Source organism: Bombus huntii, chromosome 6, assembly GCF_024542735.1.
Source record: "Bombus huntii isolate Logan2020A chromosome 6, iyBomHunt1.1, whole genome shotgun sequence".
Classification (NCBI taxonomy): Eukaryota; Metazoa; Arthropoda; class Insecta; order Hymenoptera; family Apidae; genus Bombus; species Bombus huntii.
In genome coordinates, this window is record NC_066243.1 from 7,420,098 (window position 1) to 7,438,974 (window position 18,877).

General features: G+C 32.4%; 1 protein-coding gene and 1 pseudogene across 1 annotated transcript in view; one reads left to right on the forward strand and one right to left on the reverse strand.

Annotated features, from left to right (window-relative positions):
• Positions 1-609: 609 nt before the first annotated feature.
• Positions 610-6,056, reverse strand: LOC126866807 (uncharacterized; annotated as a pseudogene).
• Positions 6,057-12,601: 6,545 nt separating this feature from the next.
• LOC126866575 (protein spaetzle 3) overlaps positions 12,602-18,877 on the forward strand; it is a 34,520-nt gene continuing 28,244 nt past the window's right edge. Inside the window, exons 1-2 of the mRNA XM_050620352.1 lie at positions 12,602-12,966; positions 18,108-18,600. The gene's annotated coding sequence lies outside the window, so the exon portion shown is untranslated. The remainder of the gene's footprint in view (positions 12,967-18,107; positions 18,601-18,877) is intronic.

Here is an 18,877-nt window from a genome sequence, read left to right on the forward strand (position 1 = left end):
CACTATGTTATACAAATTATATTTCGCAAATCAATACTTATATAAAATATTTTTGTTGTGAGAAAAGTTTATTTACAATTATTGGTTTATGTTTAATAAAAATAATACAATTACAAATAATAGAATATATATCAAAATATCTAATAAAATACTTAGTTTATCGTATAATATAGTTGTTTACTAAAATATAATTCTATTAACGTTTTTTTAGTTTAATTTTATTATAAAACAATAAAAGCGAAACAAATAGTAGGTAAGGCGTAGATATCAATAAATATATAAAATAATAACATAACAATATTTGTTTCCTATATACAAAAATATAAATTACTTATAGTTTCGCTTACAATTAGCTTTCTATTGCAGCAAGTAGAAACATCAAAATGCACAAATTACAAGAAGCATACTATAATATATCGTGTTCAAATTGCAATACAATTAGTATACATCATGACGCTTTTGCAAGAGTAAATGTCTTTACAATCGATATACATCTATAAGCACTTTAAGAAAAGTTGATCACTCCCCCATAAGCGAAGGCCAACTGCTATCACTTTGGTGTTACAATAGTCCTAATATCGATGTATTGTTATGTGTAGTTAAATCTGATTGTTATATATTTTTTTTAATTTATCGCATGCTGAAAATAAATTAGTCATATAAAACTTCGCCGTCTTAAGAACTAAAGTGAACAGAGCTAAATTACAAATCATTTAAACAGGAATAAGCGCTGTCTGCTTGTGTGTGTGTGTGTGCATGTTCCAGTCAAAAGTAATTTAAATATTTTGTAACACACATATGGATACATAAATAATTTATAGTTGAGCAAAGATTTGTCCAGAGCGTCGAACTCTGAATGTCATTTGGGGTGTGGTCGTTGTGACATTTCCGTCTTGGACTTACTGCGAATTCGCACGTAAAGCCTCGTAAACGAAATTTATGCGCGCAGTTCACTGAAACTGTTTCGGGATGGCCGATGCACAGATAGATGATCCTCTTTAGAAGGTTCGTCTCTTTGTGCACCACCAACGACAATGATCTGCAAAAACGATGAATATTTCGTTTTATCACAGAAACAATGTTATTAATACTCGAATGATGATAAACGCTATTGTGTTTCTGACGTTACACAGTACGGTACACGGTTAGAGAACTTGTGTATCTTGGCACCACGGGTATTCAAGTACATATTACGGGTGTGGTTCTCATGGTCAGACGCGCTCAGATACGACGATACTTTATTCGAGTATTGGTTTAACCCTTCCTGCACTGAGAATCTGGCATTTATTTTCATCTACATTTTCGTTTGCTACTATTCTACTAAATTTATTTACTTCTACATTAACGATTTGAATCTTTGCAAACAGCTTTCAGATTATTTGTTTATTTTGAAGAAGCTGTTGGAAATTCTCGGTGCAAAATTATATGTTGTATAGGCAAAAGTTGCTACAAAGCAATAAACAGAGATTTCTAATTCGAATCAATAGTTACAATGTCTGAACTCGCTTGATGCTTAATAAGTGGATGGTAAAAAATTAAATAAAGCCTTTAAATTGTTAAGTTTCTATAGCAAGCTTCTTTTGTGTTATCTAGAAATTTGTAATTTCAATTCCCTCAAATTGCATTCGATAAGTAATTAGCAAAAATTAATGTAGTATCGCTTTTTACGAAATAATATTTAATATTTCTACGAACGCAAGATAAATCATTGACAATTTATTAACATCGTCCAAGTATCTTTATTTAACTTCAAACAATGTTCATTTTCGTTAAATTCTTATGTTTACGCAAGATATCGTTTTGGCTGCACTTATCGTATTGACAGAATTCCATAATCAGCGACGATGTTGAAGACTTATCGCAATCGTAACACATATGATAAATGTTTTCAGTGAGGTTACTTTTAAAAACGTTATTTAACATAAATGCACGTTGGAGAATACCATACATGAATGGTTATGTACCTTGCCAGTGTGAAATTAAAGCGAGGAGAAAGGCTACGTTCACCTTTTCTCTGATATCGATAATGTTTGCATTCCGGTCAGTAATCAAATTTTATATTCTGACTCATGTACATTTCTTAAGAACGTATATATAGCGATTACTGTAAAATGTAATATCTATGTTAGTACAATTTTTATACGTTTCTTGATCGTGTGATCCGGATGTACTATAATGCTATATGTATAGTAGGGTATAGTAGAGTATTTGACCATAATCAAATATAGTTTCGGAACACGTACGTTTAATATTTATAACAGAAGAGAAGCACAAGTTTCTTGCGTCAGAATTGTTAATTCATTATGATCGATGGTCGGAACGATAGTTGAAGTATGTGGGCGTTGGTCCTATGCTTGTCACCTTCGAATTCCGATCGGTCTGAAATAAACAAAAAAAAAAAAGAAAAAATTAACGATTTACTAACGAACAAATAAAAAACAAACGAAAGAATTGGCGATGGAACAATCGTATATTTCTCTGTACATGTTAGAACAGAAGTCGTTCACTGAAACGATATGATACTCCATTATATCGGAGTCTTTCTTTTGTACGAAAAACGATTATTGTTTTATGTCGCAGTTAGATGAATCTCGCATGCATTCGTTAAAATCAGCCGGTGAACGATGACATGCTGGATTCTATAGACACAGAATAATAGTTTATCGCTACTGTTACGCGGCATAACCATGCCGTGATGTGAATCACGGATTTGTCGTGCAAGTGTAATGTGTAACCGAGAAATTACGAAATCTAGTCTTCGTGCCACGTGCACGCGCGCACCCTTTCTTTTTTATTCTCTTTTAATGAGGTCCTGGTTCCGGTTGCACTTATAACGTTTTACGCGATATTTAATTGTATTAAAATAGGACACGTAATTGGGAAAATCCAAGATACGATATCGATGAGTCGACACGCATATCTTTTACTTTGTCGTTTAAATGGATGTCCTCTGTGGCTATATCATTTTACTCTTGGTCAAGTCAAACATCTAATATCTTAATTATTGACATATGTTTAAATTTATATACTTCGTAATTAAAAATATTAATCTCCTTCCTCCCTTGAATATAATATTAGAATATTTACGACGTATTTGATTACCTTCACGAGAGACACTCAAAATGATTCCCCATTCAATGTATGGCTTCGTTGGATTTTTATTTGTGGGAATACTTGAAATCCATCGTATACTCAACATCTATCGAAGGTGTTGAAATGTGTACTTTGCCATAAGATTGAACGAGACTTTCGACAAAATCGAGGAAAAAAAGACGTCTCTACGCATGCATTGAAACGCAGGGAAGTCATCTTGCGCATCTCTTACGTGAAAGTAATTAGATACGAAATGATAGAACACAAAACTCGCTATATATCGTAAACAAGATGAAATACGACATATGTTGACATATCAACTTTCTTTATTGTTTTTAGGTGCTGAATCTGCCCCTCAAATATTGTTCACTTATTATGAAACACTGTGTGTTGATATCAGGTAAAAAAAATTCTGTTCCTAAGCTTCGCACATATAGTGAAATTCTATATCTATTGCATTTGATATTTATTTTATTTTTATATTTTTATATTTCGTTTCATTCTTTAGTTTCGGTATGGGTGGTATAATACCAATAGATTTAGAAGTAACTGTATTTATAGAGAAGGAAAATAAATATTTTTTCAATCTAAATCTTACAGAGTTGTGTGCAAGATTTAAGATTTTCTCGCGCCAAGTCGTTTCTTGTGTATTTCGAATAAATTTCTTTGCAAAGTAGAAAGTAGAAATTTTGACGTTTTTTAAATGAAATGAAATTCTTTGAGATGCATGCTCGTAAACGAGTTTAACATTGAAGAATATTATTTTTTTATTGAAGAATTTATTTTTCATTATATCGCGTCCATTCTAAGATTTTAAACAATACACACTCGTACCATCTTTGCTACTTTTAGTATTATTAAGTATTTAGTGTTATTAAAATAGTAGAAATTAAAAAGATATAAATAATAAAAATAAGTAAGAAACATTTGGTAGGATATGAAATTTCATGAAAAATAAAATCATCATAAAATATTTAAAAATTTGAAAAAATCAGTAAACAAATTGAAATTTAAATTTCCAATTATTCGTTGATAAGATGTTTCGAATTTTCGTACTATTTCATAGTTTCACTACCTTTTAGAATAGTTTCATGTTTCGTAAACGTTTTGGAATTCGTAAATAGGTGATAACATGAGTAACACAAGTAAAATCTAAAGAAACATCTAAAGCCAAATGAACAAAAAGGAAACGACAAGTACTGCTTACACTATTTCACGTTGTTGTATAAGTAAAATTAATCAACATGCAAACGAAGTAAGAAAAATATGAAATTGAAATAGTATTATTATATTGTATAGTATTTGAGATATAACAAATGCCAACTTCCGCTGATAGATTTTTAAGATATTATAGATAATTGTTTTTGCTATTAAAATTATTTAAAATGTCGAATAAGAGAAATTGCAGAGAATAAGAGGAAAAAAATGTATAAAAGTTTTATTCCCACGTAATAGAATTTCGTAATATTTATGTAGATTTCCAGAATTTTACCCGTCACTACATATCTGCGTTGTACGTAATGGAAAGTGGTCGCAATAATTCTCGATCTCGTTCAGAGGCTTCCTTCTTCCAAGGGTAAGGAAAGGTGTTTGCACGTGTCCCTCGTACTACGTTATATTGCAATCGTTTGCAAGTTGTTCATTGTTGATTGCACAAGGAACCGAGCGAGGTGCATATACCTATCACGGGCCTTTGCGCAGCAGGCATCTGGTCCGCTTTCAGGTTTTTCTACGGGGTTACCATCGTATGTAACGGTACGTGTCCTTTCCTCTGGCAATTTGCTCTTAACGTTGGACCACTGACTAATTTCTTATTGCGCACATAAACTATTATGATAGCTATACAGCCTCTAAAAATACCTGTGAAAGTTTAGCGTTATTAATAGACGTTAAAGAGTACCTAAGTTATATTAAATTCAATGCTTTGTTACAGTATACGAGTCTTATCCGAGGACGTATCCCGTATAACATAAAACACAAATATACCTGTAATCGAATTTCTCGTCGAAGGACCACATTTGTGCCAATGCAGATCTGTGGTTTGCTTATACTACTCGGTTTCTCATGATCGAAACTTTATATAATTATAATACTAAATGAATTACATAAGAGAGGAAATGATTGGTATTCACACTGACTGACGTTAATATCTTTTTGAATGATTCATAGCATTATTTTACCCCGTAAATTACATACACAGCATGTCAAATTCTGCGACGAATTGTACAATTGTTCAAATATGATTTTGATAAAACATTGTGATAGACGTCGAACAGAGTTTTAATATTTATGAAATTAATTACCGATTTATTCGATTTTACGGCGCTCACTCGAATCTTCTATTTCTCCTTTGATATTATCTTAAACATTCTCTTGCAGTTATAAATATGATTCAATTCTCATCGAATCGATAATAGGAAGTTAAAGAGTAAACAGTGCAAAATTATTCTGTATTGCGCCTATACCATACATCTGACCCCCTTTCATTGTCAGTCTTTTCTTCGGGTTCACTGGCGTGTGTCGGTTCACGCGGCATGCACGTTCCTGGTTCTGACGTTTTCGATGCATTTTACGCGTACCGCATTTACGATCCTATTTTATTATAGTATTGTTACCGTTTCAGAATTTTTAAGATACTAATCGTGTAAATTTTCGCAACTTATCTTTTCTTATCGTCAGATGTTTGCGACGTTAAAATGATCAAAGTCAGTGACACTGAACTCTCGTTTACCGCAATATTCTGAATAATAGGTTCGATAACTGCCGCGTAAAATCACATCGAATCGTAGATTTACCATATTCGGTGGTTGATCATTATCATGCAATTATTTCAGTCGTCTATAAAAGACAAATTACCATAGTTTGTAATTACTTGGAGAAACTATATTTATCTGATGCTTAGTATCTAAGATCAAAGTTAGGGGCAAACGATTGCAATCAGAATGGTCTACTACTGCTGGCATTGCTAATCTCAATCTCGATCAATACTGCAATTATTTGAGGTCTTTATGTTGAAATAAAACTTTCACGGTTCTATAAATCGTAAAATAAAAGGGAGATAAAAGTCTAAGTGTAACTCTTTGTCATCACGAAATATTTTTCGAACATTACGGTCGTATATTCTGAAAAAATTGTTGATTTAAAACATCTTGAGATACGGTAGAACCTCGATCAATCGGGCATACTTCGGATAATCGAAAACTCGGATAATACGGAAAAGTCTGTCAGTGTTCGTAAATTGTATAATAAAATCATAGGAAAGATTTTGATGATGTAACGTTGTACACGTATTTAAGTCTAATTAATTATTTGATCGGTTAAAGGTTTGACTGCTTTCACGATACATATGTACACTTTCGTATTCCTCGAGTTGAAATTTCGGAGAAAGTGAAGTTATGCTGAAGTTCGAAGTATCTCGAATAATACGGAACTCCGTGTAACCGATACTCCGCTATATCAAATAAATGCGAGGTATTTTGTACGAATTTTTTTATGATTCGTACGCTTTTTAACATTGAAATTACCGACCTGTATACGTTTTCAAATATAGTATATATAGATGATTATGAGCAAATTGCTACAACGGAAATAAGTAGGTATATACAGGGTGGTTTAAATTTCCTGATACAAATAAAGTGAAGGCGATTCTGTGAGTTGAAATAAAAATAAAATTGCGTTGGGGTTTCATTTTAGCAAATGACAAATGAGTTTCGAATCTTGTCAAGTATACGTGATTGTGATCGTCTAATTCCCAAGTAAAGATAGGAATTTTGACAATCGATGGGACTTTATTTCACGTGCGACAATAAGCGGAAAATGTAGGATAAAAATTTGCTCGAAGCTTCGTTTCGAAGGAAACAAAGTCTGAACATGTTCGATTAAAGAACTTGTCTCTTGCTCGCATATTTGATGAATTTTCAAAATCGATTTTCCTGAAAACTGATACCCGAAAATTGTATTTTTATTTTTTCATAGGGGATCACTTTATGTCTGCTTGTACGTGTTAATCGCTCGGATCCTGTACATTTTATATTGTAGTATATAACTTCTAAATTGATACGACGCGATAGAAAAATCTATGTTTTATATTATACGCAAAAACTCGTAATAAATGTTTATTATTGTTATCGTTAAAGCTTAAGGTGTCCTTAGATAAAAATAACAGAAATTCGAAAAACAGTTATATTATTCAAATTAGTTGTGATCAATTGGCAAATTAATACTCGTATGTACAAACACTCACATGATAGGTATATTATTAAATCTGAAACATTAGGTAGCTTTTAAGTATTTATACCGTATGAATTAAATAGATCTGTGGAATAAAATTCAAGATACTCATCTCATTTTATTTACCACCCAAAGAAACTCGTAAAAGTCATGTCGAGTTATTAAAAATATCTACCTGATTAATATAGTAATATACAATGGACTAAGATTCGTGACCAGTATTTTTTACGCTTGTATGCTTATAGCTTCCTGCAATAAATACGCCTAAGGCAAAAGAAGTCCTTGTAGAGTGGGTGGAGCAGAAATTGACAGGAAATTGTTTGGTCGTTGATCGAAGTCGATTTTTATCGGGCTTTCTTTGGCAGCGTACGCGACGATGAAATCGATTACTTGGTGAAACAGGTCATTACATTCCTCGAAACAAAACCAGAGGTAGCAGTTATAAGGCTGATTGGTTTGTCAATATGGGTTTCTGAAACTCATTAATTATACCGATTTATTCCAGATCATATCCTGGTCTTTCAATATTACTATTTCTTTACGTAATTCTAAGTTAATGCGTGTAATACGATCTATAATTTATCACAACCCTATTTGCATATCATTATTGCCAGCTAGTATCGACAAAATATGCAACGAATAGAGAAAATACCTATTTAAGATGTACGTAACGAAAAATCCCCTTGTTAATACAGTACTTATAACGCGATCAAAATTATTTTCATAAAAATGTTCTGCTACGATTTAGTTACAATTTTAGTAAAGGCGATATTTTTAATAAATTCTTAAAAAATATGAAACGAACAACCGAATGTAAAAATTATCGGGCAAAAGCGATATATACGATCGTATGTTTTTACAATTATTTGCAATGATTATACTGATCATTACCTTCGAAAATCGTTCGCATTAGCCTGTGTTCTTTTATATCCGTTTATAGCTTGCTAAATAGTAACATAAGTTCTTCCTATCGTACATTCAATTTCACGAAGTGATTGTACCATACGTACGTGTGAGATGTATCTAAAAGATAGCAAGGCCGAAGTCGTATCTCAGGAACTACTGTCACTGTAAAAATCCGATAAAACGAGTCGAGACTTGTATCTCTATTTTCAATTTTGATATCTCTAATTTCAATTTGACAAAAGTTAATATGCGCAAATTATATTGTTTAAAGATTCATACGAGTATGTGTGTAGTAGCAACGTATAATATACCGAAAATAGATCAACGCTATACAATAAAAAGTTCCACGCTAAATTTCATAAGACGTAATCTAGCAATTTGAAAAGGGTTATATCGTACTATTTCCAATATATTTTCTAATATATTTTCACATATCTTTGGCACGTTTAATTTTACGTCAATTTCGTATACGTTTCACATATTTGGACATATAAAATTTGCACGAACATCCGCAGCTTAATCATTTGTAACTCGTTGTTCGAAATTTTGATTAGATTAAGCGTGTTCTTGCTTCTTCCTTTTACTTTTTTAGTTCTATAAAGCAACGAATCAAAGTAAAGACTTTACTTTCTCGGAAATAAAATCTTACTGACGCGAAATATTTAGAACACGGGCCTCAGGTATACGTTTGAAAATATAATTTCTGAAATTACGACGAAATACGAAAAATACCGACGCGAATCATTAGCTTTTAAGGATGTCAAGATTACGATTGCCTCATGACGAAAGCGAAAGAGAAACCGAGGAAATCTATCATGTACGATTCTTCAGTCTTCTATTTACTTATTAAGTAACTTGGTTCAGGCACCAGCAACAAATAAATGTTCAATGCGGAAATTATGATCAAAGTGGTAACTGTGGGATCTGTATAAGCAACGATTAACGAGACATTTACGTTGCTTTAAGTAATCAGTTGTTCGATATGAAATGTACATATTCCAAGAGAAACGGAACGCCATTGGCACGTACTTCGTAGAAACGGCATAAATTTCGACAAATCAATTTGACAGTGTTTCTTTGTGCAAATTCGTGCGATAAATTGCATATTGTTCGATGTTTCCTAGTGAAAATGGTTAATTTCCAGAAAATTGTGCTACATGCTCCACAGCGTTGATTCCTTGTAAAATAGCAATTTGAACCTCGTCAATGTAAATTCAATCTTCTGGAGTGAAAAGAATAAGAAATGAAACAAATTTTTAACATAAGGCTTATCATATAGGTGTTTAGTGCTCGTTATATAATTCTATAACATGACGACAAATTTTTATTAAACCGCATTTTCTTTACACAGAACTCTTTGCACACTGTGCGATGAAAACAACAGCGTTGTACTCCTTAATTCAATTTTGAAAGTACTTATTAACTGCATTAACTTAAACCACTTCTGTATTTAAATAGCGCGAAGCACTTGTGTCACGTAATTATTGTAGTTTCCAAATAATTTATACGAATGACATTATACTTAAGTAAAGATGTATCGTAAATAAATAGTAGGTATCGTAAAATTCTTTTTGCGTGTGTAAAGTGACAAGTAGGAAAATCATTCTGCAGATTTGTTTCATTGTAACTACATGAATCATTATATCTGTTTGTATCGAATCGGAACTTTCTCAAACGAATAACAAATCTATTAAAATCGTATTTTTATGTCACTCCTTACGTTTCATGTTCTTTCGCATAAAGAATTTTATTTTCTCCTGCTATTATTGCTGTACATCTAACGCTGTCGTTGCTCGTATACGGCTTACTTATCACAGTAAGAGAACAGAGAATAATCATGCACAAACGATTTCACAATATAAGCATTACACAGAACGCTTTTACACGGATGAACAAACATTTGTCAATTGATTCTGAGAATAAGTCATATAAATATTGCCACTTCAGAATTCTGCGGAATAAAAATGTATTTTTAATTTTTGAAGGTAAGAAATACGCATCTGTATTAAGAAAGTCTTTGCGAATAAAATGTAAAAGATACGAAAAAGGTTAAAGCTTCGGTTAGCTGATCGTAATTTTCCTTAATGACTTTCGCTGAGGATATTTCCTGTCCATATTTGCCACGCGAATGAATTGCTCGATTTTTATTTGCCTCCTCCTCCCTCCGCCTCTTAGGAATCTATTTTATTTTATTCTATTAAATTTGCATTTAATAGACATGACAGAATACATACGTTGTTTATGCTTGAATAATTCATATTTGTACTTAAAATTGTTCCTTATTACGTTTACTTTCGTGTTTTAAATACGTTTCATTATTTCTGCTTCGGCTAAAAGAATGAAATAGCGTCGTTTAAAAACACTTGGTCGCAAATGTATTGATTTTCCTAGTAAGATTTACAACTTCGATTTCTCAATGGAATATACGAAGGGATTCGGTGTATTCTTTTGGGAAAAAATTGCAATAGATTTTCCAAAAATTCTGTAGAAGTTAGCAGGTATCCTAATTCCATCAAAGATATTAAATTATCGCTTAAAAATTCGTGATTGCTTGTTTAATAAAAAGTGAACCTGAGTTTTTAAATAAAAAACAGACGAATAGATGCTTGAGTTTTTACATATTCTAAATTATTATCCACCATAGCAAAGAGGATAGATTACGATTATTACTTTATATTTGCCAAAAATGTTCTCAGAATTTCGATTCTTGGTACAGTATTGATTGTCTCCGTTCTCACATTTAATCTTTTATGTAGCTAAAAATTCCAAATATACTACGTGAAATTAACTACCTAATTCGCGGATAGTCTATACTAAATGCATTAAGAACAACTAATATCGAACTACGTTATTTTTGTTCTCCATAAACCTTAAATATATTCGAAGTGATTCCAAATTTTTAAACGCTAATAATTTGATCATTGAAACGTTACTTCACAAAAAAATAGAATAAAAGATATATTCTAGGGAAGATTCTACGGCATTAATTATTATTGATAATTCCCTTTCGAGCTACCTGTATCCATTGCAACTGAGCGGAAATACCATGGAAAGAAAGAGCCTTGAGACGACTGAAACCGAAGATATGTACATTTCCTTGAACATGTATTCGCATTACCTGTTCAAGTTAGAAACCGCAAATAATGGAACGCGTTCTTTGAAACTAGGGACGAGCATTTAGCATCCGTGGATAGACACGTACAGTATCTCGGAACACAGAAGGTGAACGTAGGTGGGCCCGTTGCAGATTCCGATACAGTTATACCGTTCTATGTGCAAAGAAATGAAAGGTTCTGGAGCGCGATGCATCTAAAGGATTCGAGAGGAGAAGGCACCTCGAGAATGCGATAAAAATGTCCCTCGATAGAGAAGAAACACGCGAATGAAAAAAGACGGTTGAAACGATGGTAGACGCGTGATAGGGTTGTAATAACTGCTCGTTGCCATACAGTTCAACCTCGTGATACCTTCCTTCCCCTCTGGCTTTCTTTCTTCTTTTTCGTCTTCATCTGGCGCCCGAACGTCGAACGGCGTGAATCTTTGCTCGTGTTGCGTAGCTGCAACGATCCGTGAGACCGAATTGCGAGATTAGATGCAAGTAAGAGAGTCGTTATACATATATATAATGGGAAAGGAAACGATGCCTTTAAACAGTTTAAACAGGCCGATTACGTTTAACCGTCTCGTCGCGCCGCGTTTACGGCCCTGATTCGAATGCTTTATTTATGCTGCAAGAACAAGAACGCGGATAGTACGTAAGAAAACGTTCCTTTTGTGAGAAATTCTCTTCTTCTTTCTCTCTATCCAACTCGACCCTTAACGAATAAATGATGAACGATCTGCAGGCAGAGATAAGAGAAAACGTAAAGAGTAAAATTTGCTGATTAGAAATATAAAATATAAAAGATAAAGGAAGAAAGATATAGTCGATACGAAATGCTAAAAGTGATTTCATGAGATGCGAAAGATTAGTATCACGGAATAGAAAATAAAAGTAGAAGAGCGAAAAATTTGCTTTGCTTTTTAGATTTGATATTTGAATGCACATAGCATTGATATGCAAAGTATATATGAATGCCTATATAGTACATGCGGCTGAACTGCGCGGACTAAAAAGAAAGTAATCGTTTTTGAACATCGACGAATTTATAGAAAACGATGAGAAAGAAAACAAACAGATGCTCTATTAAACGATCTTCCTGCGAGAAGGTGAAGCAACGATCGAAATCGAAGGTAGGGAGCAACGAGACAGAAGAGAGGGACATCAAGGAACGGAAAGTGAGAGAGAACTTACAGGCTGCGCTACTCTTCATGATCGAGGGACACCTCTCTTTATCCCCATTCTCTGTAGAGTTGGTTAAAGTTAAAACGCTTCTCTTTCAGTTGTCGCTCGCCAACGTAGCGTTTCGCGCGGTGTCACGCACGCCTCTCGGCGATTTCGACGAGCTGCTCGTGTTTCGCGCACGAGCAAGCACGTGTTTCGTCCTCTGCGAATGCATTTCCACGGATTTCTTCCTGCCCGATTCCACCGGTTAATCAATCGCGTTTTACCGTGTCGCGTACTTCCGTTTTTCGTTTCTCTCTCGTTCGCTTTCAGCTCCTGCTTTTCGCCCGAAAATCGATCGATTACCAAAAGTGAAAGCAACGGATGAGATTTTTGTTTCGATACGTGTTGGCCGTGTTTCCGTTTTAAGTTTGTCGAGCTCCACGAGAATCTAAAACGCATCACTGAATCCGGTAAGTTGACCGTCGAATTTTTCGTAACAATGTATCTCGGTGATGTCGATGTGCCACTTACGATTAAAAAGCTTCTTCGACAGTGCCGAATAAGATAATCGATATGTTGGGTAAACATAATTTTTAGCGTCGAATTAACCTCATAATGTAGCGGTATTCCAGGTGCTCGATGTGAAAACGAGACATACTCGAAGCGATGCTCGATATTTCTGTTTATTTAGAAAAATTTCTCACGCACTTTTATGTCTCTACGGCCACGTATGTCAAGGTACTGCATCTCAACATGTAGGAGCATACATATGTTTCTGTTCAACTTTAAGTTCAACAGAAAGAAACAAAGAGTTAAAGTTCAATTTCACTCACTGTTCTCACGAATTACAAATTTTATCATACGTATCTTATACGTTTATCCTGCGAACCCCTCGTTTCTAATACGAAGCAAGTTAACGAGAAATATTTACAGACATCGTGAACAGGTTCTAATCCACGTTCCAGACTAACTCGTATACCCTTGAATCATCGAATATTTCAGATTAGCAACAGCCCAAAAGCATTTCGCCTCGAAAAAACTAGCATTTTTGTAATCACATCGGAAACTATCATTAACAGAGGATGTACCATACTAGTGTCTTTTATTTAATTAATCGCTAACACAATAAAAGAGAATAGTACCTTGAAAACGATAATGAAATTGATAGGTTGAATTTAATAAGTGTATAAGAACGAAAAGGAAAGCAAAGCTATCCGTTTTAACAAACCGGACAGTGGGAGCACGATTTATTTTTAGGTGAAAGCACAGTTTACATACTCGATTTCGAAGAAAGCGATTCGATGAGCGAAAGTGACGGACGGTCAAACTTGTTCGACTATGGTCGAATTTTATCGGTTCTCCGGTAAATCAACGGAGTCATTATCGCTTTCGCATCTCACAGGCATCTTCGGAAGACACGTGGTACACGCGCGCGAATCCCATTCTCGTATGAACAATTGCGTGGCCACGCATACGCCGACGCGTTCGCATAATTTTCTTTCATAAAGATATTAGACGACACTGACTGTCATTTGAAGTATACATATATATTTTTAAACGGATATACAAATGTTATCATCGCATTTTATTCATTTTCACGGCTAGTTAAGATTATTTCAAATAAAACACGTGCTTTGAAAGTACATTTCAGATTTATCGTTCGTGCGTTTATTGCATCTACTACTTGCCTCGATTACTCTTTTAATTCATCGTTAGCAACATTTGTAAATTATGAACACGCGCTTTAATGTTTTGTCTTTAGCCATTTTTCTTTTCTTTTCTTTTTTTTTTTTGTTGTAAGAACTTGTTATATAACTTTAGCGAATACATATATATCTGGTAAATAATATATTTAATTGTACAGTAAATGTAATTTTTAAATTTTGTGCTAATATGTGTAATATATATGTGCCTTACATTATAACGTATAATGTGGTTATTTTAATGTTAAGATGCTTTCCATAAATGAATGAAATATGATGTAAAAAATTGTATTACCTTATATAAATGAAATTTATCTTTTTTATATACCGTGCATATAAATATATATAGTATATGAACATTTATGTATTCGTAAATAATTCATTTTATTATATATAGATATCACGAAGTGCAATAAACATACGTTTCCTGAGTGAACTATAAATATAACATAACTTATAATTTATATTTTATTTACGTATATTATTATAGTAAACAAGTTAATATATACATATAATCGTTATCATTATTTATACATTACTGGGTACATTACTGGAAAGGTGTAACATATGTATGTAAGTACACATGTTTATAAAAAAAAAAACACAGTTTATAAGATAAAACGCGTTAAACAATTCAAATGAAAAAGTATAAGTAAAGCGAAATCAGATTTATGTAAAATTTATTGCGAGAAAAAACGTTGGCAGGAAATTTTTATTTGCAATGATATCGTTCAATGACATAATTTTAGCGAATGTCTGTTCAAGTAGAATAAGGAGGGTCTTAGAATCAAGGATACAATCGTAGTTCTCCGAATGTTAAAAACAAATTGTCGAGATATTTTCAGAAGCAAATAGGTGAACGTGTTTTTAAGTTTCCATGAACTTAGATAGCCTAGCTTAAAATGCTACGATCCTGCTTACGAAGTATGGTTTTATGTCTCGTATAATAAAATAAAGCGACTGATGTTGCGTATGGGATCAAGTAAATATAACGCGAAAGTAAAGTAAATGTCAAGCAAGTCGATTAAAGTAAATACACTTGAAGTTCTGAATATAAATATTATATATATATATATATATATATATATATATATATCAATTAATTTTTATGACATTATTTCATGCAACGCGAAAGTAAAGTAAATGTCAAGTAAGTCAATTAAAGTGAATGCACTTGAAGTTCCTAATAGAAATATTAAAAACTAATAAATTAATTTTTATGGCATTCTTTTATTGTTCGATAATTAATATTTCCCTTATGAAATTTTCAATCAAAAATTGACATATTTTCTTTATCGCTACTAAGTAATGGTTTGTAGTAACTCTTTTCTTATTACTTTACGCGTGCACTATGTCAACATTAAAAATCTTACATTTACAACATATTTCCTATTCATATTCATATTTTTAACCATATTACACGAAACTCGTTCGATTACCTTGAAATAAATTTTCTCGGTACTGTTTAATATATATATTCAATATGTATATCACGCAGAAGTGGGCGACCAGATATTTGCTCGAAACTCCATTTTTGAGAAAATGGAATTAGAAAAGAAGAGACTAAGAGATTTAATTCTTATCTAGACACGATCAAACTTCATTTATTCGTAAACGAGATCTTGAAAGAAAAAATGTGATTTATTTTCTATCTATTGATTATTTACACATTATACATGCAGTTGGATATTAACCAAATTTACGTACATGTACACACTTAACAAATTCTCAAACTCAATTTTCTCAAGGACGAAGCGTTTCATAAGAAAATCGTATCCCACATTTTCGACTTATTTCGACTTGTTTTCGCGTAGACTCACTCTCTTGTCCATTGAACCATAAATCGTGATTAATGGAAGGGAATGAAAGTGACTTGTTATTATGGATAGGTGTATTGACGTAATTCCAACGTCGTGATATGACGTATTATTATCAGATTAGGACATTGAGGTTTTATAAATTGATACTGCTAATTGTACGTCATAAATATCATTTGTCTCATCACGTTACTTCTCGACAAGTATCATCGCTATACAGTTATTTATTTTACTTAAAGTCGCATCAGCTACTATGGTCATTAGCGATTATTTTTATTCCAATGATATATTATTTCTATTTTATATTTCGCTAAAGTTATATTTAATATATAATGTTATTAAGATATATAGAGGTACTAACACTGACATTATCTTGGATCAGCATCTGTGTATTTACCATGCCATAATTTACGTATAATTGATTATCGATTAAAATAATATTTTAATTCTACTCTATATTTGGATTAACGGGATAAAAGATCGCGTATGTTTGTGTATTCTCTACGAAATTTACAGTTTGGAATTAAACTTGTAATTACTCAAATTTCTCAAATGCTTCACGCAATGACGTTTGTAGCAACGTTATTTCCTTCGAAGAAATAGTCTAAATTATTAAAAGTCTAGATACTTCAAAACACAATGTCGTCAATTGCAAGCCAATTAGAAAGGCACGCGGTTTGTACTCAATATCCATGACTACATTGTCTTTTGAGACTTGTCGTATTATGAGTAACGCTGCGTAACCTATTCATTAGATAGGTCTCACCTCAGGTAATTTGAGTACTTTGAGTTGTTTCTACCGCGGTATATGCTAATTTAAGATCGTGATACGTCGATATTTGAAAATTATGATTATGATATATTAAAAATTTGGATATATTAAAATACCCATTATATTATATTATTATATTATATTATATTGTGTAATATCTATAAAATATTATATGTAATAAAATATCTATTGAAAACAGTATATATCCTGTTTATACTATGTATTAAATATTAATTATAATATATTATATTATACGTATATACAGGGTGGTTAGTAACTGGTGGTACAAGCGGAAAGGGGGTGATTCTACGCGAAAAAAGAAGTCGAAAATATAGAATAAAAATTTTTCGTTTGAGGCTTTGTTTTCGAGAAAATCAATTTTGAATTTTTGCTCGGTACGCGTACGGTACATTATTACGGATCTCACTGTAGATCGTTGTCTCGATGGAAAAATTAAAAAAAAAAAATTTTATTGTATATTTTCGACTTCTTTTTTCGCGTAGAATCACCCTCTTTCCGCTTGTATCACCAGTTACCAACCACCCTGTATATTAAATTTCTTTGTCGTATAGTAACAACTAAGAAAACATTAATAATCGCTATTATTAGGTATCATTTTATTTCTATCTTGCATATTTTCTATCAATATATAAATATTCCTCTTTCTTTACTAATTCTTTACAAATTATTAACACACGCAATGAAAGAATATTATTGATATTAATTAATTAAAGACGACTTTGTAATACGTGCAAAATACACATATTTGTATGCAACCGATTTCTTTGAGTGAATTCTAAAAAGTTGTTCGAAAAATATAATTTTTATAGCTTTTGTTATAGCATAATTTTGTCACTGTCGTTAAAGTGGCATGTCTAATAAATCATCGTGAGCAAGGCAAATAAGTAATTCTTTGTATCGTTAACCTACATATTTCCATAATTGACATTTATAATATTTTTCATAAAAAATCAAATTATTATGGTACTATACGACATTCTGTTACGAAATTGTTATATTTTTCCATCCAGCTTGATTTCCATGACCATTCCGTTTTCTTGTCCTTCGCTAATGATCATCCTGTATTTCAATCTTTCTTACGCTTGAAACAATTTTTCACCATTATGCTTTATATTTTCCTTAAACAATTTAAAGGTAGAAATCACCGGTGTACGTTTACCAGTGGTATTTTCAATGAAATGTTACACAATACATTTATTTATTCCCTGCATGTAAAATTGTGGACTTACGCTTGATAATGGTTCACGCTTCGGTGAGCGATACATTCGCCAAATATTGATATTTCTTTGTCATTTCAGGTCGATCTCGCGGCAACACAAACATCACGTGAGAAAAAAGAGGAAGGAAGAAGCCATTAATCTTCGCCGAATAATCTTAATCGCGTTATCTAGAAAAATTTTAACATATCAAGTTGCGAATGATCAACCTATATTTCAAGTATCGACTATGTTGTCTGATTTCGTAAAACGTAGGATAGCGTTAAAAATGTCAGTGAAATTGAAGCGTGTTTAAAGGAATTTTTCGAAGGTGATATAACACTTTTAAGGAAAGATTATAGCTGAATTTCGATGAAATCGATCGCTGAAATATTTAACGTACAGTTCATTTGAGATCTTGAACAGTAATCACGAAATTCTTCGTTCCTGGTTGATCATGAAGTTTATGGTAATGAGACGTGATTTTGTACACGATCAAAATCACGATCATCAAAGCTGAAAGTGTAAAACTGAAAATTCACAATCGAAGGACGTGACTTTGTATTTCCTTCTAAAGTGTCGTCCTGATTTTACGGTAAGTTAAGATATATTGAATATACATTTGAATAAATAATTTTATTATTTTGACCTTGAAACTTTAATCATATTTTTGTACACTTCTTTCTCGAATTTGATTTTCTGCAAATATTATATAATTTTATTATCGAAAATTCTGCACATTTGTGCATTACTTTTAACGTTTAATATTTTAGTATCGTAGTATTATAGAAATATGGCTCACTCTATATAAATGAATACCTATTATAGTGTTCGTACATCAGCTGTTAAAAAGTAACAATAATATACGTATT